This window comes from Schistocerca piceifrons, chromosome X (genome assembly GCF_021461385.2).
Source record: "Schistocerca piceifrons isolate TAMUIC-IGC-003096 chromosome X, iqSchPice1.1, whole genome shotgun sequence".
Taxonomy (NCBI): domain Eukaryota; kingdom Metazoa; phylum Arthropoda; class Insecta; order Orthoptera; family Acrididae; genus Schistocerca; species Schistocerca piceifrons.
Window position 1 is genome coordinate 467,666,964 of NC_060149.1, and position 24,388 is coordinate 467,691,351.

At 39.3% G+C, this 24,388-nt stretch overlaps 1 protein-coding gene and 1 non-coding gene across 2 annotated transcripts in view; one reads left to right on the forward strand and one right to left on the reverse strand.

Moving 5' to 3' along the window:
• Positions 1-24,388, forward strand: part of LOC124721645 — a 504,773-nt gene that overhangs the window by 368,448 nt on the left and 111,937 nt on the right. The window lies entirely within an intron of this gene.
• Trnas-cga lies at positions 1,369-1,443 on the reverse strand. Its single transcript has one exon. It is a non-coding gene; the product is annotated as a tRNA-Ser (tRNA).

Here is a 24,388-nt window from a genome sequence, read left to right on the forward strand (position 1 = left end):
CAATTTCCCGGGCCCTTACCTTTATTAAACAATCCCAACACAACCGCGTTTTGTTATGTACGGACTCGATGAGTGGCCTTCTTGCTATTGACCGGTGTTTTTCGCGCCATCCCTTGGTCTCTGCCATCCATGACCATCTCGCTGATCTTCACCGTGCTGCTTGTTCCATTGACTTCTTATGGGTCCCGGGCCATGTGGGTATCCCGGGTAATGAGCTCGCTGATCGTTTGGCTGGGGGAGCAGTTACTTACCCCCCGTTTTCCGTAACCCCTCCTGCAGCGGATTTACGGCTTCACATCAAATCCCACTTTGCACAGTCATGGGCCAATTCTTGGGAGGCTACTCCACTGTCTAATAAACTTCGTGCCATTAAGGTGAATACAGGCCCATGGCGTTCTTCCTTTAGCCTCTCCCGCAAGGACTCGACCACACTGTGTCGTCTCCGCATTGGCCATACCAGGCTGACCCATGGTTTCCTTTTGCGTGATGAGCCACCCCCGCTATGTGGTTGTGGAGCCTTCCAGTCAGTGGCCCACATTTTGGTTGACTGCCCCCTTCTTTTGGCTCTGCGTGCTAAGTACAGACTCCCCCACACTTTACCTTTGATGTTGGCTGACGATTCCCGGATGGTCTCTCTGGTTCTAGGTTTCCTCCGGGAGAGTGGTTTTTATTCTCAGTTTTAAAGTTTTTAATCTCCCTCTGGTGTTGGGGCAGGGCGGTGAGTGTTTGGGTGTCTCCCACTGTAGGCAGTGTTCAGAGATTCCCGATTCACCTCCCTGACCGGAATCCTCTTTTCTTTCCCTTTTACTCTGTTTTTACCCCTTCTTTTTAAGGCTTGGTTAGTTTTTCTATTCCCATACGTACTTTCTGCATTATAGCAGTTGTAGCTTTTAAGTCACAGGTGGTCTTGCCTATGCTGTTTCAGCATAGTGTTGGGTTCGTTCTCTTGCCAACTTCCCTCATTTGTTTTTGCTAATGACAACGTGACTGCCCTTTTACGTTTCCCCTTTATCCGTTTTATTTTTCTGACTATACTGAGATGTCCTGTTAGCAGAATGGAGTCTATTTGAAACAAGGGACTGATGACCTTGCTGTTTGGTCCCTTTAACCTCAAACAACCAACCAACCAACCAACCAAAGCACGACTCACGCCCGGTACTCACAGCTTTACTTCTGCCAGTACCTCGTCTCCTACCTTCCAAACTTTACAGAAGCTCTCCTGCAAACCTGGCAGAACTAGCACTCCTGAAAGAAAGGATATTGCGGAGACATGGCTTAGCCACAGCCTGGGGGATGTTTCCAGAATGAGATTTTCACTCTGCAGCGGAGTGTGCGCTGATATGAAACTTCCTGGCAGATTAAAACTGTGTGCTCGACCGAGACTCGAACTCGGGACCTTTGCCTTTCGCGGGCAAGTGCTCTACCAACTGAGCTACCGAAGCACGACTCACGCCCGGTACTCACAGCTTTACTTCTGCCAGTACCTCGTCTCCTACCTTCCAAACTTTACAGAAGCTCTCCTGCCAACCCTACTTGATTTTGTTCAGGAGTTCTTGTCTGACTAGTACTCACATCAAACTGACTTAAATCACCCTCTCTCACAACCACAGAATTATCATTCCCATCCATACTAGCAAGTCTGTTTACACATGCATATAATACACTATATAAACTTAGCTTATATTTCTTAGACCGAAGTTGTCACAGTGTGTTGAAAACAGCAATCTGCCTTTCTCCTGGCGGTGTACCAGATTCAGGGCCCCCATGCGCTGCCACTGCGATGGAAGCTGCTGCACCTTGCTGTCCACTTACTGTGCCATCTGTTGCTCAGCGGACCAATTCTACACTGCACTTTCAGTCCCGTAGCACCCAGTTCACTATAAAATCTCTGTTCCACAGGTTCTCTCCTTGTTGCATCTCAAATCATATGTTCGTCTTCACAGCAATATCTCACTCACACCTACAGTCACTGTTGCAAAGTTGCTTATTGGCCGTTCCTCTCGATCATGAATTCGGTTCCTACAGATTTATAGTTTCCTGGCTGATGCACCATGTGCGGCACAGCACATCACTTTTTAACCACCCTGCCAGTGTCCAGCAATGTTCATTTGTGTAGCTAAAAGCTGTAGTAGAAAATACCAGACCACTACTGTCTATTGCAGGTCGCAACATACTTAGAACTGTCCGGTAAATGGGATGTAGCTAGCTACTGAAATAAAAGTTTTAACTTGGCAATGTAAATTTTCAGGTGTATTTTTACAATAAAGATCACAGTTAATACTGCCAAGTCCGTACTACGTGGCAACACAATGTGAAGTTCACACGCACACCACAATCACACACGTAGTCAGTTTATGGTATTTACACCTGTTACCGAAGTTAATTGAGTTCACCGGATTGTTTAGTTATGAAAATACTCGCTCAAATGTTGCACACTCTGCTCTACATGTAATACCTGTTCCAGTCTTAGATCACACAACACACCAGGTGGTTTTAACTAACAGTCAAAAGCAATAAATTTGATATTTCGTCCGAAATTCCACACGACTTCCACTATACCATTCACTTAAATACAATTTGTACTACGTCGCAAACTCGTAATTAGCATTTTTCCACAATTTTACAGTACTTTTGTTGGAGCTGCTTTCAATGAGATGTTACTAGTTCGAACCCTCAGCCCCGACCCCCCTAGATCACACCAATGGCTTTTTTCCCAGCATAGATTGGCGCAAGCCTGCATTTTTCTGATTGGCTGATACTACAAACAGCAAATCAGGTTGCACTGTTATCCCGCACTTTACTTCAATGACCAATCATAGTAAAACATTTCTTTCTATGACAATTGCTAAATAAATAAATTTAGAAAAGTATCAAATATAAAATTACTCCTTCTGAAGTTACCGATTAATTTGTGTTCTACTCACGATTTATTAGTACCATAAACTGACTGCACATTTAATTATAGTAAATCCCCTGTATAGTTTAACTGGTACTTCATGAATAAACAAAACAATTTTCATTTACTTCTGTTCTTCTTTGCTCATACAACACTCACACTGATAATTACTACACATATAAAACAATTATAATGATGCAAATACATTAAATATTAATCAAACATAACTTTACAACATTGTTTTGACTACGACTGCTAGCACTGTCTGTCAACTGCTGACCTCTGCTGCCTACTAGCACAACTACGTGCAGCTCTGTAACTCAGGTCCACGTCAGCTGGTGACATCTGTTGATGACTGATGCCTATAACGATATGGTCCTAACAAGTGACAGGAGCGATGCGAAGGTGCTACACCTTACACAGCTGCTAAATTTGACATCAATGCCATAACAAATGAGTTTGCTTCAGTAAAAGCAAGGAAACTAAAACCAAAATAATAATAAAACATAATTCTTGGTACTGCCACATGTCACAGACACTGCCAAAGTCGGGTGGCGTGCATGCCTCAACAATACATATAGCTATATAGTAATTGCAACCACAAGAGAGAGGTATCTGTGTAGAGGTCAGACAAATGTATGGTCCTAGAGGAGGGAGAGCAGCATTTTCACTAATTGCAATGGCAACAGTCAGCATCATTGACTGATCTGGCTTTGTAACATCAGTTATCGTGATGCCGCTCTGACTGTACTGTGAACAGTTGAAAGCAAGGGGAAACTATAGTCATTACTTTATGTGATGACAGGTAAGTCTGCTGTATTTTTAAATGATGACAGAATCCTCTTGGGTGAAATATTCTGGGATAAAATGATCCCCAGTTCAGAACTCTGAAAGGGGAAAACTCGGGAGGATGTTGTCATTGGGAAAAACAAAACTCACATTCTATGGATCGGAAAGTAGATTGTTAAATCCCATAATCAATTAGACAGATTAGAGAATTTAAAAATGGAAGTGATTGGTGGTTAGATATAGTGGGAATTAGTGAAATGTGTTGGCAGGATGAATGGAGATTCTGGTAAACTGATTTCAGGGTTATAAATACATAATCAAATGGGTTAAGGTAGAAAAAGGTCTAATGCTGAATAAGGAAATTAGAATGGTGGTGAGCTTTTATGAGCAATATCACAGCCAAGATAGGTATGAAGCCATCACCAGTCTGAAGTTGTACAAGATTGTATGCCAAATAGCTCTACAGAAAATAAAAATATTCAAACAACATATGATAAGGAAAAAAGGAACTATTCACATAATTAAGGGAAAGGAAAATTTAATTGTAATGGAGGACTGCAAGTTGATGGTGAGAAAAGGAAGGTAAGGAAAAGTATAGGAGAATATGGAATGGGGGAAATGAATGAAAGAGGAAGCAGCCTCATAGAATTTTTCACAGAGTGTAGTTCAGTCATTGTGAACTGTAAGACATGTCAAGAACCAGAGGTTTTTGCAAGTTCCAAAGGGAGAGTTAGGCAACAATTGACTAAAACAGGGGAAAATAATAAAGTAGGAAAGGAATGGGTAGCTTTTAGAGATGAAATAGTTAAGGCATCAGAGGATCAAATAGGTAAATAGACAAGGACTAGTATAAATCCTTGGTTAATTTAATTGATGAAAGGAGATGATATAAAAATGTACGGAATGAAGCAGGTGAAAGGGGATACACATGTCCAAAAACTATATAAAAAAGCCCCAAATGATTAATCAGGAATGGATAGAAAACATATGCAAAGATAGAGAAGCATATATAACTAGAGGAAAGATAGATCCTGCCTACACCAAAATTAAAATAAGTCCTTAGGAGAAAAGAGAAGCAGCTTCATAAATATCCAAGAGGACAGGTATAAAGCCCTCACTATGCAAAGAAGGGAGAACTGAAAAGTAGGAGAAATACATACAGGGCCTCTGCAAGGAAAATGAACTTGATGGCAGTGTTATAGAAAGAGAAGAGGAATCAGGTGAACATCAGATGGGAGATATGATATTGAGAGAATAATTTGATTGAGCCCTGAAAGACCTAAGCCAAAATGAGGCCCCAGAAGTAGAAGAGATTCTCTCAGATACATTGGTATCCTTGGAAGAGCCAGTCATGACAATCTGTCCCACCTGTTGGGCAAGGTATTTGAGACAAGGAAAATACCATCAGGCTTCTAGGATAATGTAATAATTCCAATTCCAAAAAAAGCATGTGCTGACAGGTGGATTATTACCAAACCACCAGTAAAATCATGGTTGGAAAATACTAATGTAGCAGGTAGAAGCCAACACTTTGGGTTCCAGATAACAGAAGGAACATACAAGGCAATACTGACCTCATGAATTATCTCAGAGATTAGGTTAAAGAAAGGCAAACCTAAGTTTATAACATTTGTGGACTTAGAGAAAGGTCTTGACTATATTGACTGTAATATGCTTTCAAATTCTCAATGTAGCAGGGGTAAAATACAGTAAGCAATATGTTATATGAAACTTGTAACAAAAACAGATGGCAGTAATAAGAGCTGAAAAGCATAAAAGTGAAACTGCCATTGGGAATTGAGTTAGGTTGGTTTTTAACCTATCACTGATAGCATTCAGTATGTACATTGAGCAAGCAGTAAAGGAAGCCAAAGAAAAATTTGGAGAAGGAATTAATATTTGGGCAAAGAAATAAAAAGTTTAAGATTTTTCTGATGATATTGTAATTCTGTCTGAGACAGGAAAGGAACTGGATGTGTATTTGAACAGATGGAAGTCTCTTGAAAGGAGGATAGAGGATGAGCAGTAATAAAAACAAAACAAGGGTATTGGAATGTAATCAAATTAAATCAAGCAATGCGGAAGGAAGTAGATTTGGACAGCAAAATGACTGATGATGGCTGAAGTAGAGAGGATATAAAATGTACACCTGAAATGGCAAGAAAATCCTTTTTGAAGAAGTAAAATTTATTAGTATCAAATATAAATTAAAGTACTAGGAAGTATTTTCTGAAGAGATTTGTCTGAAGTTTAGTCTTGTATGGAAGTGAACCATGGACAATAAGCAGGTCAGGCAAGAAGAGAATAGAAGCTTTCAAAATGTGACACCACAGAAGAACACTGAAAATTAGATGGCTAGATCATGGGGAGGAAATTAATAGAGTTGGGAAGAAAAGAAATTTGCAGCAACAGTTGTTGGGACACTTCCTGAGACATCAAGGAATATTATTGGATGGAAGTGTGGGAGGTTAAAACTGCCTAGGGAGACCCAGAGATGAGTACAGTAAGCAGGTTCAAATACAATAACATTACCCTCAGTTCACTTTAATTGATGTTCATTTTGCTATCTCTTTATGAGATACTATCTGGTCCATTCCAGTGGTCTGCCAAGTCCTTAGTCGTCACAAATTTCTTGTTTCTTCTTCTTCTTTTTCTTATTATTGAATTATCATTCCCTTTCCCAATATTTCTTTGGTTACCTTTACAGCTTGTTCAGTGTATGGGTTAAATGACAGTGGGGACAGGCTACAATATTAACTCGCTCCCTTATCATCTACTGCTTCCCTTTGTTTTCCTCCAGTTCTTAAATCTGCAGTCTGAGACATGTTGTAAAGAACCTTTTGGCCCCTGTAATTTATCACTGGTATCTTTAAAATTTCAGTGAGCATAGTTCAGTCCACGGTGTCAAAAGTTTTCTCTAAATGTACCAGTACTATGAACATAGGTTTGCTTCTTAGTGTATCTTCTAAGATAAGCTATACAGGGCTATTACAAATGATTGAAGCGATTTCATAAATTCACTGTAGCTCCATTCATTGACATATGGTCACGACACACTACAGATACGTAGAAAAATTCATAAAGTTTTGTTCGGCTGAAGCCGCACTTCAGGTTTCTGCTGCCAGAGCGCTCAAGAGTGCAGTGAGACAAAATGGCGACAGGAGCCGAGAAAGCGTATGTCGTGCTTGAAATGCACTCACATCAGTCAGTTATAACAGTGCAACGACACTTCAGGACGAAGTTCAACCAAGATCCACCAACTGCTAACTCCATTCGGCGATGGTATGCGCAGTTTAAAGCTTCTGGATGCCTCTGTAAGGGGAAATCAACGGGTCGGCCTGCAGTGAGCGAAGAAACGGTTGAACGCGTGCGGGCAAGTTTCACGCGCAGCCCACAGAAGTAGATGAGTAAAGCAAGCAGGGAGCTAAACGTACCACAGCCAATGGTTTGGAAAATCTTACGGGAAAGGCTAAAGCAGAAGCCTTACCGTTTACAATTGCTACAAGCCCTGACACCTGATGACAAAGTCAAACACATTGAATTTTCAGCGTGGTTGCAACAGCTCATGGAAGAGGATGCGTTCAGTGCAAAACTTGTTTTCAGTGAGGAAGCAACATTTTTTCTTAATGGTGAAGTGAACAGACACAATGTGCAAATCTGGGCGGTAGAGAATCCTCATGCATTCGTGCAGCAAATTCGCAATTCACCAAAAGTTAATGTGTTTTATGCAATCTCACGGTTTAAAGTTTACGGCCCCTTTTCCTTCTGCGAAAAAAACGTTCCAGGACACATGTATCTGGACATGTTGGAACATTGGCTCATGCCACAACTGGAGACCGACAGCGCCGACTTCATCTTTCAACAGGATGGTGCTCCACCGCACTTCCATCATGATGTTCGGCATTTCTTAAATAGGAGATTGGAAAACCGATGGATCGGTCATGGTGGAGATGATGATCAGCAATTCATGTCATGGCCTCCACGCTCTCCCGACTTAACTCCATGCGATTTCTTTCTGTGGGGTTATGTGAAAGATTCAGTGTTTAAACCTCCTCTACCAAGAAACGTGCAAGAACTGCGAGCTCGCATCAACGATGCTTTCGAACTCATTGATGGGGACATGCTGTGCCGAGTGTGGGAGGAACTTGATTATCGGCTTGATGTCTGCCGAATCACTAAAGGGGCACATATCGAACATTTGTGAATGCCTAAAAAAACTTTTTGAGTTTTTGTATGTGTGTGCAAAGCATTGTGAAAATATCTCAAATAATAAAGTTATTGTAGAGCTGTGAAATCGCTTCAATCATTTGTAATAACCCTGTAGAATCATTATTGCCCCATGTGTTCATACATTTCTCCAGAACTGAAGCTGATCTTCCTCATGGTCAGACTCTACCAGGTTCCTGCCTTCTTAGAAATTTGAATTACTAAATCTTTCCTGAAGGCTGAGGGCATTTAGACTATGTCACACAGCTTTCACACATGTAGAATATTTAGGTCATGGCTGACTATCCCAAGAATCTCAATAATTCTGAGGGAATATTATCTACTCAAGGGGCTTCGTTTCCACTTAAATCTTTCAGTGCTCAGTCAAGTTGTTCTTGTTTATCATATCTCCCATCTCATCTTCATCTGATTCCTCTTTGCTTTCTATGATACTGTTATGAAGTTCATTTCCCTTGAAGAGGCCCTGTATGTATTTCTTCCACCTTTCAACTCTCCCTTGTTTGCAGAGTGATGGCTAGATACGTGAGGTTTTCAATATTCCTATAGTTGCATCTCTTTCCTCCAAAGGTCTCTTTAATTTTGGTGTAGGCAGCATCTATCTTTCCTGTAGTTATATATGCATCTACAAGGTTGTATATGTTCCCTATCCATTCCTGCTCAATCTTTTTGTACTTTCTGTCAATCTCTGGTTTTAGACATCTGTATCCCCTTTCACTTGCTTCATTTGCTGCATCTTTATTTTCTCCTGTCATCAAGTAAATTCAGTATGTCTTGAGTTGTCAAAGAATTTCTACTTGGTCTTTTCTTTCAACCTATCTAATTATCTGCTGTCTTCATTATTTCATCTCCAAAAGCTATCTGTTCCTTCTTTACTGTGTTCCTTGCCTTTGTTCAGTCAGTTGATGCTTAATGATCCATTTGAAACCCTCAACAACTTCTGGATCTTTAAACTTATCCAGGTCCCATCTTCTTAATATTCTAACTTTTATTGTTGTAATAGCCTTAAGTCCAAAGATTGGTTTGCTGCAGCTCTCCATGCTACTCCATCGTATGCAAGCCTCCTCATCTCTTATCAACTACTACAACATACATCCTTCTCTATATGCATACTGTATACATCTCTCAGTCTCCCTCCATGATTTTCCCCCCACATTTCCCACCAATTCTAAATTTGTGATTCATTGATATTTCAGAATGTGTCCTATCAACTGATTACTTCTCCTAATCAAGTTGTGCCACAAATTTCTTTTCTCCCAAATTCTATACAGAGCCTCCATATTAGTTACTTGATCTACCCATCTAATCTTCAGCATTCTTCTGTAGCATCACATTTCAAATGCTTCTATTCTCTTCCAGTGTAAACTGTTTACCATCCATGTTACACTTCCATACATGGCAACACTTCATACCAACACTTTCAGAAAGGACTTCCCAACACTTAAATTTATATTCAATGTAAACAAATTTCTCTTCTTCAGAAATGCTTCTTTTGCCATTACCAGTCTACATTTTACATCCCCTATTTCAGCCATCATCAGTTAGTTTGCTGCCCAAATAACAAAGCTCATCTGTTGCTTCTAGTATATCATTTCTTATCTAATTCCCTCAGCATCACCTAATTTAATTTGACTACATTTCATTATCCTTGTTTTGCTTCAATTGATGTTCTCCCTATATCCTCCTTTCAAGAAACTGTCAATTCCATTCAGCTGCTCTTCCATGTCTATTGATATCTCTGACGGTATTCCAATGTCATCGGCAAACCTCGGGGGTTTTTATTTCTTCTCCCTGAACTTTAATTCCTACTCCAAATTTTTCTTTGGTTTCTGTTTCTGTGCAAGTTGTAAGTAGCATAATGCTCTCTGTATTTTACTCTGCTGCCATTAGAATTTCAAAGACAGTATTCCAGCCAACACTGTCAAAAGTTTTCTCTAAGTCTACAGTTGCTGTAAATGTACATTCTCTTTCATTAATCTATGTTCTAAGGCACTTTGTAGGATCAGTATTGCCTCACTTGTTTCTACATTTATCTAGAATACAAACTGATTTCCCCCAACATCAACTTCTATCAGTTTTTCCATTCTTCTGTAAATAATTCATGTTAATATTTTGCAGCCATGACCTATTAAACTGACAGTTTGGTAATATTCACACTTGTCAGTACCTGCTTTCTTTGGAACGGGAATTATTACATACTTCTTGAAGTCTGAGGTTATTTTGCGTGTCTCATACATCTTGCACACCAAATGTAAGTGTTTTGTTATGTCTGACTCTCCCAAGGCTATCAGTAGTTCCGACAGAATTTCATCTACTCCTTGTGCCCTGTTACGACGTAGGGCTTTTTGTGCTCTGTCAGAATCTTCTTGCGGTATCGTATCTCCCATTTCATCTTCATCTACGTCCTCTTCCACTTCTATAGTACTGCTTTCAAGTTCATTTCCCTTGAATAGACACTCTACATACTCCTTCCATCTTTCAGGTTTTCCTTCTTTCCTTAGGACCAGTTTTTCATCTGTGCTCTTCATATTTGTACTGCTGATTCTTTTTCCTCCAGAGGCCTCATTAATTTTCCTGTTGTGAGTATCAATATTACCCCTAGTGATATGTGCTTCTAAATCCTTAAATTCATGCTGTAACCATTTCTGATTAGCCATTTTGAATTTCCTGTCAATCTCATTTTTATATGTTTATATTCCCGTTCACCTGCTTCATTTCCCATAGTTTTATATTTTCCCCATTCATAAATTAAATTCAGTACCTTCTGTGCTATGCAAGAATTCCCCAGGCCTTGGCTTTTTGTCTATTTGATCCTTTGCTGCCTTCACTATTTTGTCTCTCAAAGCTACCAATTCATTTTCTGCTGTACTTGTTTCTCACGTTCTAGTCAGTTGTTGCATAATGCTCACACAAAAACTCTCAAAAACCTCTTGTTCTTTCAAAAATCAAGGTCCCTTGCCTTAATTTCCTACCTACTGCAATTTCTTCAGTTTTTATCTCAGTTTATAACCAATAAATTGTGGTCAAAGTCCACATCTACCCCTGTAAATATCTTACAGTTTGAAATATGGTTTCCAAATCTGTCTTACCATTGTGCACAGTCCAGTCACACTAATATAATCACCACCTACTTTCTATATCAACATGCAATAAGAACTTGCAGATGGTAGGTGACAACAGTAACAGTGGAAGTATATAAAGTGTGTCAGGGGGGTGCAAAAAACAATGCAGTTATTGTCATAATGTGGAAATGGAGGAATTTATTTGACATTGAAAAGGGTGTGATCATTGGCTTTCAGGCCAAGGATGGGAGCATTTCTGAAATGACTAAGTCTTTAAACTGTTCACATATTGGTGTGGTTAAAGTATAATGTGCATGGCAAAATGGCACTGTCCAAAACCAGCACTGAGGCAACTTTGGTGCACCACAGGCCACAGATGATGGGGGTGAAACATGGCTACAGAGACACGTGTATGAACAAACAGGTGTGCAACTGCTGAGCAGCTGACCACCTGTATGAACCAAGGTGCTACCAACAGTGTCTCCTCAGTGACCATTCAGCAAACATTGCTGTTTATGGGCCTCTGCAACAGGTGCCTCATTTATGCACCTACGCTGACTGCTTTTCGTCAGTGACAAACAGGATGTCCACAGAGTGGTGACAACTTGGGAAGTTCTCCCAAGGGCAAATGACCACCTTGGTATGGTTATGACCCTGGCTCCAAGCATACACTCATACTTTTAAGTTTAATTTGTGTGGAGCCCCATTATCATGCTGTAAGAGCCTCAAGTGCAATAATCTCTCCTTACCATTGCGTTACAGCACTTGCTTCCTAATGTTTTTCTCATTCTCTCTTGGTGGTCTGTTTTCCTTTGTTGCTTTCTTTGGAACATCAGTCTTTGCCTATAGTGCCCAAGAGTTCATCATTTGAATGGACAGATTCCAGTGTACTACTCCCACTGTTTCAATTTGGGCTTTCTCAAGGTCCTTTCTAACTTTGGGAATCCATGGCATTTTTTAATTTTTTTGTTTTTCCAATGTATATCATAATCTCGTGTGTAAGCTTTGTTGATGGATATCTTTGAACATGTTCATAAAATTCTGATCTTTGTTTTCTAATGTCAACTACTAGATCTGTTGATGTGTCTGTTGCTTTACATTATTTCAGTCTGTATCCTTTCCCCAGTTTTTTTGTTGGCCAAGAATTTCCTCACAACCCTTTGTTCACATTACAGGATGTCTGTTGTGAATTAAAGTTTTGCTTATGTACAGTGCTATGAGATTGATCACCATACTGGAATGTCTAATATTTGTAAGTGTGAACTTGCACTTTTCATTGTAGATGTCATGTTGTCCTGTACACTCTCTTGAATTTCTATAATTGAACTTTGTGTGCTTCCTTTTCTATCCTTCTTGGTTCTGTGGCATCATTAAGATACTTGAAGTCCCTGACCCATTTCATTTGCCCATACTCTGTGAATCTTGAAACTTAAACCAAAAGTCATCTAATGATATGTGGATGATACTTTTGCAATGTGGCCTCAAGGTGAAGAAGAACGTCCCTGCTTTTTGCAGCATTTGAATTTTATCCATGAGAATATCAAATTTATGATGGAAGTGTAGAAGGACAACTGTCTACCATTTGTGGACATCTCAGTCAGATGGAAAGTGGATGGATCATAGGGGTGTTCCATCTACTGTAAGCCCCCATATACAGACCTGTATTTTCAGGCCTCTAGCAGCCACCAACCATCAAAAACCATGGGTGCCCTCCAAACAATGGTGCACTGGGTACTGTTGTGTCTGGTGAAGACAGCCTTGCAAAGGAACTAGAAAACCTACAACCAGTGTTCAAAGATAATGGACATTCTTCACATCAGATGAGCATAGATTTAAGGAAGAAGAAACATGACCACCCACAAGTGCAAGAGGAGAAGGAGTGGTTTAAGTCCAGGGCATGCTTGCTTTATGTTAGCAGTATTTCATCAAAATTAGGCAGAATCATAAGAAAACAATGAGTCAAAATAATATTTCATCCACCTACAAAGAGTTGTGCTCTTCTTGATTCCACAAAGGATTACAGGTGGCTGGAATCTACAGTATACTTTACCAGTGTGGCAAAGCTTACATTGGTCATGTCAGAATTACTGAGAGGTATGGTTTGGGAGAGAGGGATGACTCACACTGAAGCATGCAGAGAAACAGAAGTAAGTGTGTCATTGACTTTATTACATTGAAGATACACAGCAGGCCTTCTCTTGAACTTGGTGATGGCACTGCTCATGCCAGTGCCATAATCTCCAGTGTCGACGTCCAGTTGCCCAATCTTACAGACATAGTGTTCCTATTCACACTACAGCTAAGTGACTGCCATGTGAATTAGCTGTGCTCTGTGGCCCAGAACACAGATGATTGTACTCTCTAGCATACTTGTGGACCCTATGTGGAGCACTGAAGGGAAACACCCAACCACTGTCATTGGAGTGAGCCTTAGCAGCTCCGGCTGTCTGTCCAGGCCAGCTCATTCAGTACCCACAGACAGCTCTGCACCCTGAAGGCCACAAGTTCATGCCCAGTGCTGCCCCTGTGGTCCTCAACTTGCAGTCCATTGGACGGTGGCACCCAGGGAGCAGAGGTTAGCAGCTCTCTCACTCCTTGTGCCAGTGTAGCTCCAAGTTGTGATGCACCTCACCACAACAATAACGTGTCCATCCAGTAGAGGTTGGAGGTAGCTACAGCTGGACGCCAATATCAATCAGCAAAAGATCATTGTGGCTGGCCTGCAACTTAAACAATTGCCATTATCTCCAGTTCTAGATGCAGACAGAGTGGCAACATGACTACTCGCTTCGAGCCTCTGGGCTCACTTATTTATATGTATTTTCCTTATGCTTCTGACATGGTTCCTCTGGATGGGACATGTGGAGTGCTTGTTGATAATTACACATCAGTTTTCTTTGGACCGCTTTGGCCCCTACACACAGGTCACTAGGTGCTATTGTAACTGCAACATAGGGGTCCTCACAGCACATTGGTGCCCTATGCTGCCTTAATTACTTCACATTTGTATACAATGCCTGCTGGACCATGGCTTCTAGACTGTGAGTGGTGTTGTAAACTTGCCTTGCAGAATCATTTGCAAGATACTAACATTGCCCATGCCTGCCATCTGATGTGCCAATCAGTTCATTAACTACTGCTTTCCACCCACAGCTGTGTGAGATTTACAAGAATTCCCCAAATCCACACCTGCACTTATTCATGGCACAGCAGTCAGATGATGCGCACAGTTCGTGAAAGATGCATTGAGCATGATCGCCACATTCACCTTTTGCAGCCCAATAAGTCAGCCATAGCCAAGCACTGTTTTTCCACCAGACTTTCTGTGGATTACTCTGTCATGGAAATCCTAGCCTCAGTGAGATCCTTCTTGGTTTCAGTTATTAAGGAATCAGTGGGAAATACATTTAGCACAAGATCTTATTAATCATCATAGCAGCTTTCATCTGGATGAAGTGTGGGACCTGGTGATTTCTTTAATTTCTTCAATTGATGAATGTGCATATGATTAGGATGTTTTGGGTTGCCTTGCATTTCATTAATGCTTTTAGGTTGAACATCTGTTCTTTATAAGAGCACCCTGGTTAAAAGAGTGACTGTATTAACTAAATGTTTAGTTAATACAATATACAATTATTCACTGGGGATGCATAATTGACTCAGTTAAAATGGGGAAAAAGTGATTGATATTTGCCAGTCATATGTTGAAGCTGTGCTTGTATTCTTTGAAGTAAACATACTGAGAATATCTTGTATGTCGCTTGGAGGGGAGAGAGCTCTCTGCATATCCACTACTGGGGATGAAGACATAGAGCGCAAATGGAAAAAAAATGTCAAAAACATTATTCAGTATACTTACCCAACTATGTTCTGAGTAAGGTCTTGAGGAATGAGGAAGATTCAGAATTTTTTAATAGCCATGATAGAAAACTGCTGCATAAACAGAAAGAGCTTCGTAATGGATTCAGCAGAACTCAAAATCTACCTGACAAACAAATGGCATCATTGTAAAATTAGTGAGGCATGCCCTGACAAACACACTTGAGGAATTTACATAAATCACTGTGAATATTTAGCCCACCAAAAAAAAACTGCCTGAAGATGGGAAATGTGAACTCATCTATCCACTACACAAGAAAAGTGACATGACAGATGTCAATAAATACAGGTGGCCTGTAGTTTTTAAGCCTAAGAATGTATTTGTACATTTCATTTTTGTAGATGGTTGAGACTCTTTGAGTGTGAACATGGTTCTGGATAGTTAAATAGCTCAGAGAAGGATCGATGGGCTTCTACAGCTATCATGATTTTTCATAGTGAGTTTTATCATCCTGCCTTCTGAAGCATACATCCTTTGGTGTGTATCCATGGATGTTTTTTCTGAACATTCTGTAAAAGTCATAATTGTTGTGTTCCTTAAACTTCAGTTGGTTTTGCCACGTGCTTCCTAATCTTGAAAAAGTGCTTTTTTTTTTTTAGTCTTGAGTAGCTTTGTACTGTCATATTTTTGGAAGGCTCCCCCTGATTCTTTCAAATTGTCTTCACGTGTTCAGTCACAACAAAGTTGTTTCATTTCCTTCTTTCATGTTATTATTATTATTATTATTATTATTATTATTATCATTATTATTATTAGATTATAATTACTACTACTACTACTACTACTATTACTTTGAGCTTTCACATGTGCTGCATTCACCAGTTGATATCAGTGGTTGATTTAGAAGAGGGAATGAACTGAATGTTTAAGCTGCATAATATCCACATTTACTTCAGCCATGCATCTTATCAAATGATGATATGGAGAAACTGAGTGAGATGTCATAGCAGTAAGATACTGATCTCACATTCAAAAGGACAATGGTTCAGATCACCGTACATGCTTCCAAATTTAGGTTTTCTGTCATTTCCTAAACTGCTTAATGCAAATGTTGGAGTAGTTTCTTTTAAAGGCATGGTCAGTGCTCTTCCTGTGGTGTCTCTGATGACCTCATCATTAAATACTAACCTTCTGTTCTTCCTTCATAAGGATAAAAAGTGCCAGATGAAAGAGGTTACAGGGACTCAATGGTTCCAATGTAAAACTGAAACAATTTCTGCTAATTTACCACTGTAATAACAAAGAGAGTCAAGTAGTAGTACACAACCCAAATGTTAAATGGTTCATATATACTCTTCTGTAATTAAAAGACAGCCACGAATGTGTTAACTCAACCAGGTTAAAATGACTTTCCTTTGTGTTATTCCGAATTTTTTTGGCATATGGTGTTTTTATGCTTAGCTACTGGCTCCAGTGCACTAATCAAAAACAGAAAATAACAGTTTTTAAACAATAGAAAAGGTTTCTTTTGCTTTTGTTTGCAGCAATAAACTGACACCAAAGCCTGTATGGATTCATGTGGTGATACTTGACTCTGGATGTGATATAGAAGTTGTACAGCAATTTCAGTTCATTTAATCATATTACTGGTCATAGTCGACTGCTTCATGAAAATGAAACCACTCAACTAAAAGAAAAAGTGTCTGGAAAGATTTATGGGGATAAACAAATGTTAAGAAATGCTTTTGTAGCTCATATCTACACTTTTTTCTTCATGAATTGACTTAAACAGAAAATTAAATTCTTATGTATGAGCTATGTAATTAATAACAATGAGACATTGGACAATTTTTTGACTAGTAATCCACACACATCTACTCCCACCACTGTATTGTCACATTTTTACAGTGCCATTTCTTGGAGCATAAGACTGCATGTGGATATAGTTGGTTGCAAAGTTCAAATATTTGTAATCTCTCTCTGCTGCATAATACCTCAGACATGTTTGTTTTGCAGTTACCTGAGGCATTTTCTGCTGTGTGAGATCCTGTAATAGATTGTGTCTGTTACATAGGGGATGGTCACAGAGGTCTAGTGAAACAAGTGTTCAGAATTAGATGCGCAACCAAGAGCTTTATTTCAACAACAGTTTTTCAAAAACCTTTTATTATTGGCTTGTTAGTTAAATAAACTGCAAACATGTCAGTTAGACATGTATCTTTTTAAAGTGCAGTGCAGTGTTAAATAGGTTGCAAAATCGTTGACCTTGAACACTGTATGCTTGTGTGAATGCTGCACAGAACTGGCATGTGAAAGAATTGTCTGCACAAATGGTAGAGAATTTCCCCTGAAAAGTGGCTACATTTTATAGTTTTGCCAGCTTGTGCAGATTTCTGAACTTGGACAATTTTGATAGTGGCAGAAGTTTGTTATGATAGAAACTGGTGTGGATACAGTCATTTCTGTATCTGGTTAGAATTTAATGTTTTAGTTGAGCTGTGTGCATAACTAGAAATCCAATGCATTGGTACTACATAAAACTTAAATTCTTCTTCTTGATGAACACTTGGAAGAATACTGAGAAATATCACACCCAAGACATTTTTTATGTGACTGTCAGCCATTCGGTACCTCAATAATCAGCATACTCAGTCAGCTGTAATCAGTCAGTTCTGATGTTTCCTCCCAGGAAATAGCCAAAATATGTTAGGAACTCTTAAAAATTTAGATTGCAACATACCAAGGAAATTAGGAAAATAAGCTCTTAATGTTGTCATTTTGACAGTTTGGAAGTGAAGATACAGATCACTTTAAAATTAAGAAGAGATGAATCAGAAAAAAGAGGAAAGAAAATACTATTCTTTTATTTCTAAAAGTAATTTACTAAATAACAATGTGACTAACACATTTTCCCATCAATCCAGTTAGGTTTACATATAATCTACAATATTACAGTACTGTACCTATGTTGTTAAGAATTATGATGTAATGTTCATTTGAACATGCATGCAATGACTACAGCTGTCATGAAATATATGAAATGTATATATAACTGGAAATATGGACAACCATCAGCTTTATAATGGAATGATTACAATAAAAATTTGCACAGGACTGGTACACAAACTCGGATTTCCCACTTTATTTGAGCAGTCACTTTAACCACTTTGACTATCCATGCATGACTCACGACAAGATCCAAACTTCCATACAGAATTGTCCATGCATCACAACCTGCACTCACACACATTGTGTAATAGTTGTACAAGTGAGGATAGTTTAGGTGAAAGTTTCTGCTTGGTATCAGTAGATGGAAAATGATGTTGCAGTGCCCATGTTATTAAGAAGTAGGATGCATTGATCCTTCAGACTCAATGGTTCCATCCTAAATCTGCAATCTGGTGTTGTTAACAACACAGGCACAGCAATATCATATTTATCAACTGATACCAGCCAGTGATTTTCAATTAAAATATACCCCACCCCCCCTTATGAGAATTACATAATGTTTAACAATGCAGACTGTGTTGAATGAAAGACAATATATGGAAGTTTTGGGTTGGCCATGAGTTGTGCACTGATAGGGAAAGTCATTAAGGTGACTGCTGCTGTCATGTGGGATATCTGGGCTCGAGTTCCTGTCTCGCACAAATTTTCACTTTTGTCATTCTATTATATGGCTGATGAATGTATGTATTCACGACTGTAAATACATTTCATGTATAATGTATAATATTTACACTGTAAGTACAACGGAGCAATCCCCCAGTCCTTTCCCTTCATTTGTGTTAAATGAATAATTTTTATATAGGAAATTTTCATTCTCCACAAACATCATAATACAAGAGAATAAAATATGTTCCATTATTTGACAACAGATTATCATCAATTATATGATTATGTGCATCTGTTCTACAACTCTTTTTGAAAATGAGACTGAACTGAACTTGTTTTCACTCACTAGCTACCCTTTGTTGCTCTAGCAACCTACAGTGTACTGCATCTAGAAGGCAAGCCAGTTCTTTCACATTATTTATTTATTTATTGTCCTCTGAATCAATACTATACATGACATGCACATGATGATGCACATACATAAATTTGATGTTGGACATTATGATAATTTGATAGCATGAAGTAATATGCTGAAAGTTTACACAAACATGAGTTTACATACATATTTTCTGAGAAGTTATGAACACACAAATTTATGAACACACAAATTACATACTCAGTTACACATTTGTATTTTAGTGCTGTATTCCTCTCACACATACACACAACAGTACCTGGTTGGATATTCTTCTGCACTTAATTTGCTTAGTAGCAGATGATATACATGCAAGATTTTTGCACATACTTGCATTAATGTTTTACTCCTTGCAAAATTCTTTGCTGCATTTTTTTTGTGTTTCTTTCCACCCATGCGGAGCAGAAATTCACTTGCACTGTAGAAACAATGATCAAGTGGGAATGACTTTAATTTTTTATTAAATACAGTCAGGGAATTACTGTTTTTTATTTCTGGTGGCAGGCTGTTGTATATTTTAATGACTTTGTTGAAAGGAGAGTTTTTAAAGACAGAAGTGTGCGTTTCTTTAACATGGAGTTTCATTTTCTGTGTAGTACTATAGTCATGGACATTTACATATTTATTAAACTTTGTAATATTACTTTTTACAAATTTGCGTAGTTCTAGTATATACAGGATGCCAAGGGGTAGGATGAGCAACTTTTGGAAGAGAAGCCTGCAGCTATTAGTTGGCTTTGCCTTATTCATTATTCTTGTAGCTCTCTTTTGGGTGAGGAGAATGTTTGGGCTATGTGTAGAGTCTCCCTGGAATATAATACAATACTGCATTACCCTGTGAAATTGTGCATAATAGACTGTGTGAACAGTTTCTGGGCTTGTGCAGTATATGAGGATTCGTAGGGCATAGCCCACTTTGTTTAGTGTACTATTAGTTTTATTAAAGTGTGTTTGCCATTTTAGATTATCCTGGATCCATAGGCCTAGAAATCTTGTTTCTATATATGGGGATATTTGGGAACTGTGTAATTTCATATCAGGCATAATTTTGTTTGTTCTTAGGTGGAAGTTTAGATAAGTGGTTTTCTTTGTGTTAACTATGAGCTTGTTTTTCTCAAACCAACCGCCAAGTTCATCTGTATTTCCATTTATCGCCTCTTGGAGTTCATGTTCATTTTTGCTTGTTATGAGGATACTGGTATCATCTGTGAAGAGTGTACAGGTCCTGGCATTGATGTTGGACAGTAGGTTATTTATGTGCACAAGGAAGAGCACTTTTCCAAGTATTGAGCCTTGGGGCACACCTTGTGTGATATTGCTATAGTCAGAGTAGTATGTTTTGATATGTCCTTGATTGTTATGCTGTATTGACACTTTTTTCCCTATTTGTCAGGTATGACACATTTTAACTGAAAGTCACTTGCTGGTATCAGTTGATAAATGATATTTTTGTGCCTATATTGTTAAGAAGTATGGTGCAATGTTCCTTCAGACATGCATGCTACAACACTGGATTGCAGATCTTGTTTGGAACCATTGGGTCCAAAACCTATATCATTGATGTCGGTTTGCAGTAGGGTTTTGGAGCATATACTGTATTCAAACATTATGAATCACCTCGAAGGGAACGATCTATTGATACGTAATCAGCATGGTATCAGAAAACATCGTTCTTGTGCAACGCAGCTAGCTCTTTATTCGCACGAAATAATGGCCGCTATCGACGGGGGATCTCAGGTTGATTCCATATTTCTAGACTTCCGGAAAGATTTTGACACCATTCCTCACAAGCGACTTCTAATCAAGCTGCGGGCCTATGGGGTATCATCTCAGTTGCGCGACTGGATTCGTGATTTCCTGTCAGGAAAGTCACAGTTCGTAGTAATATATGGCAAATCATCGAGTAAAACTGAAGTGATATCAGGTGTTCCCCAGGGAAGCATCCTGGGACCTCTGCTGTTCCTGATCTATATAAATGACCTGGGTGACAATCTGAGCAGTTCTCTTAGGTTGTTCACAGATGATGCTGTAATTTACCATCTAGTAAGGTCATCCAAAGATCAGTATCAGTTGCAAAGTGATTTAGTAAAGATTGCTGTATGGTGTGGCAGGTGGCAGTTGACGTTAAATAACGAAAAGTGTAAGGTGATCCACATGAGTTCCAAAAGAAATCTGTTGGAATTCGATTACTCAATAAATAGTACAATTCTCAAGGCTGTCAATTCAACTAAGTACCTGGGTGTAAAAATTATGAACAACTTCAGTTGGAAAGACCACATAGATAATATTGTGGAGTAGGCGAGTCAAAGGTTGCGTTTCATTGGCAGGACACTTAGAAGATGCAACAAGTCCACTAAAGAGACAGCTTACACTACACTCATTCCTCCTCTGTTAGAATATTGCTGCGCGGTGTGGGATCCTTACCAGGTGGGATTGACGGAGGACATTGAAAGGGTGCAAAAAAGGGCAGCTCGTTTTGTGTTATCACGTAATAGGGGGGAGAGTGTGGCAGATATGATACGCGAGTTGGGATGGAAGTCATTAAAGCAAAGACGTTTATCGGCGCGGCGAGATCTATTTACGAAATTTCAGTCACCAACTTTCTCTTCCGAATGCAAAAATATTTTGTTGAGACCAACCTACATAGGTAGGAATCATCATCAAAATAAAATAATAGAAATCAGAACTCGAACAGAAAGGTTTAGGTGTTCATTTTTCCTGCGCGCTGTTCGGGAGTGGAATAGTAGGGAGATAGTATGATTGTGGTTCGATGAACCCTCTGCCAAGCACGTAAATGTGAATTGCAGAGTAATCATGTAGATGTAGATGTAGAACATTGCATCCTACTTCTTAACAACATAGGCACTGCAATACTATATTTATGTGCCGATACCAGGCAGCAACTTTCAAGTAAAATGTCCTCCCCGTAAAGGAATTGCATAATGTGTAAGGATGCAGGTTGTGATGCAGGAAGAACACCATATAGAAGTTCGGGTTTGGCCCCAAGTCGTACATAGAGAGCCAAAGTGGTTATGGTGACCATTTGCATGAAGTGGGAAATCTGAGTTCAAGACCCTGTCCTGCACAAATTTTCTTTGTCGTCATTCCTTTATGCAACTGATAGTTGTCCATATTTGCAATTGTAAATACATGGCACATGTTTCATGACAGCTGTAGTCACTGTGCAGGCCTGTTCTTCAGACATACATGCATATCCTAAGGAACATACATCATACTTCTTAATGAACATATTCGCTGCTATATTATAAATTACACTTGAGCCTAACTGAATCATTAGGGAAAACATGTAAGTGTTAATGTTATTTGATTACTTTCTTTATCCTTTATGCAGATGAGTGTGTTTTCATGACGTTACTAGTCATACAAGCTGATCCTGTCACCCCAAACAAAAATGCCTGTGATGACGTAGCTGTGCAGCATATTGTTAATATAAATATGGTTACTGGATAAATGAATCTTCAGAATGGTACATCACCAAATTTTAGTGTATATTTTTAGATTAATAAAGTGTAAGATTACTGTTTTTCAAATCCATACAAATTTTCCATTTTCTTATGACTTCTATGGAATTATACTTTGTGGTATTCTTAGATCTGTACTAAAGATTTTAGTCATCAAACATATCACTAAATATTTATTCTCTCAACTCATACAAAAGTTGTATGAATTTAATTACTGTAACTGGCTACAACAGGTGCATTATAACAACACTTTTCACATGTATTCTTTATGTGGTTTAGACACACAGCTTTCAGACATTGGGCACAATGCGATTTAACTTTTATGTCTTTAATCCAAGATAAACTGTGCAGTGTCTGGGATTAGATACCCCTTGTTCAGAAGGTGCTATTTTCTACTCGTCTAACTTGTTTAGGCAAGGACTAAGTGGCTGCTCTCATGTGCAGTATCAGGTTTACTAATGCTTTTACCACTTTATGTAAGAAAATTCTTCAGGAAATCCTCTCTTTGTTACTTGAATGTAACATGAAGGTGTTACTGCCATCATTGTCAATCATGCAGAAAGACAGGGCAAATTTTCAGCATTTGGTTTTCCTTGAGGTCAAATAAGTGATGCACATTTCATCTATTGTTTCTACTCCTCTGTTTGTCTTACTGTACATTGTTATACACTACTGGTCATTAAAATTGCCACACCAAGAAGAAATGCAGATGATAAATGGGTATTCATTGGACAAATACCGGGTGATCAAAAAGGCAATATAAATTTGAAAACTTAATAAACCACAGATAGATAGAGAGGTAAAAATTGATACACATGCTTGGAATGACATCGGTTTTTTTTGGGGGGGGGAGGGGGGGGGGGGGAGGGGGGGGAGGGGGGGGGGGGAATTCATAAAATTTCCGACAGATGCGTGTCGTTTGGTGGTGGTCATGTGCTCAGCCACCACTTTCGTCATGCTTGGCCTCCCAGGTCCTCAGACCTCAGTCCGTGTGATTACTGGCTTTGGGGTTACCTGAAGTCACAAGTGTATCATGATCGACTGGCATCTCTAGGGATGCTGAAAGCCAACATCCGACGCCAATGCCTCACCATAACTCTGGACATGCTTTACAGTGCTGTTCACAACATTATTCCTTGACTACAGCTATTGTTGAGGGATGATGGTGGACATATTGAGCATTTCCTGTAAAGAACATCATCTTTGCTTTGTCTTACTTTGTTATGCTAATTATTGCTATTCTGATCAGATGAAGTGTCATCTTTCTGACATCTTTTGAACTTCTGTATTTTTTTGGTTCTAAAAAAAACCCATGTCAAAGCAAGCATGTATGTCAATTTGTACCTCTCTATCTACATTATTCCATGATTTGTTCAATTTTCAAATTTGTACTGACTTTCTGATCACCTGGTATATTATACTAGAACTGACATGTGATTACATTTTCACGCAATTTGCGTGCATAGATCCTGAGAAATCAGTGCCCAGAACAACCACCTCTGGCTGTAATAACGGCCTTGATATGCCTGGGCATTGAGTCAAATAGAGCTAGGATGGCGTGTGCAGGTACAGCTCCCCATGCAGCTTCAACTCGATACCACAGTTCGTCAAGAATAGTGACTGACATATTGTGATGAGCCAGTTGCTCGGCCACCATTGACCAGACGTTTTCAGTTGGTGAGAGATCTGGAGAATGTGCTGGCCAGGGCAGCAGTTGAACATTTTCTGTATCCAGAAAGGCCCGCACAGGACCTGCAACATGCGGTCGTGCATCATCCTGCTGAAATGTAAGGTTTTGCAGGGATTGAATGATGGTTGGAGCCATGGGTTGTAACACATCTGAAATGTAATGTCCACTGTTCAAAGAGCTGTCAATGTGAACAAGAGGTGACTGGGACCGGTAACCAATGGCACCCCATACCATCATGCCGGGTGATATGCCAGTATGGCGATGACGAATACATGCTTCCAATGTGCGTTCACCAAACACGGATATGACCATCATGATACTGTAAACAGAACCTGGATTCATCTGAAAAAATTACGTTTTGCCATTCGTGCACCCAGGTTCATCATTGAGTACGC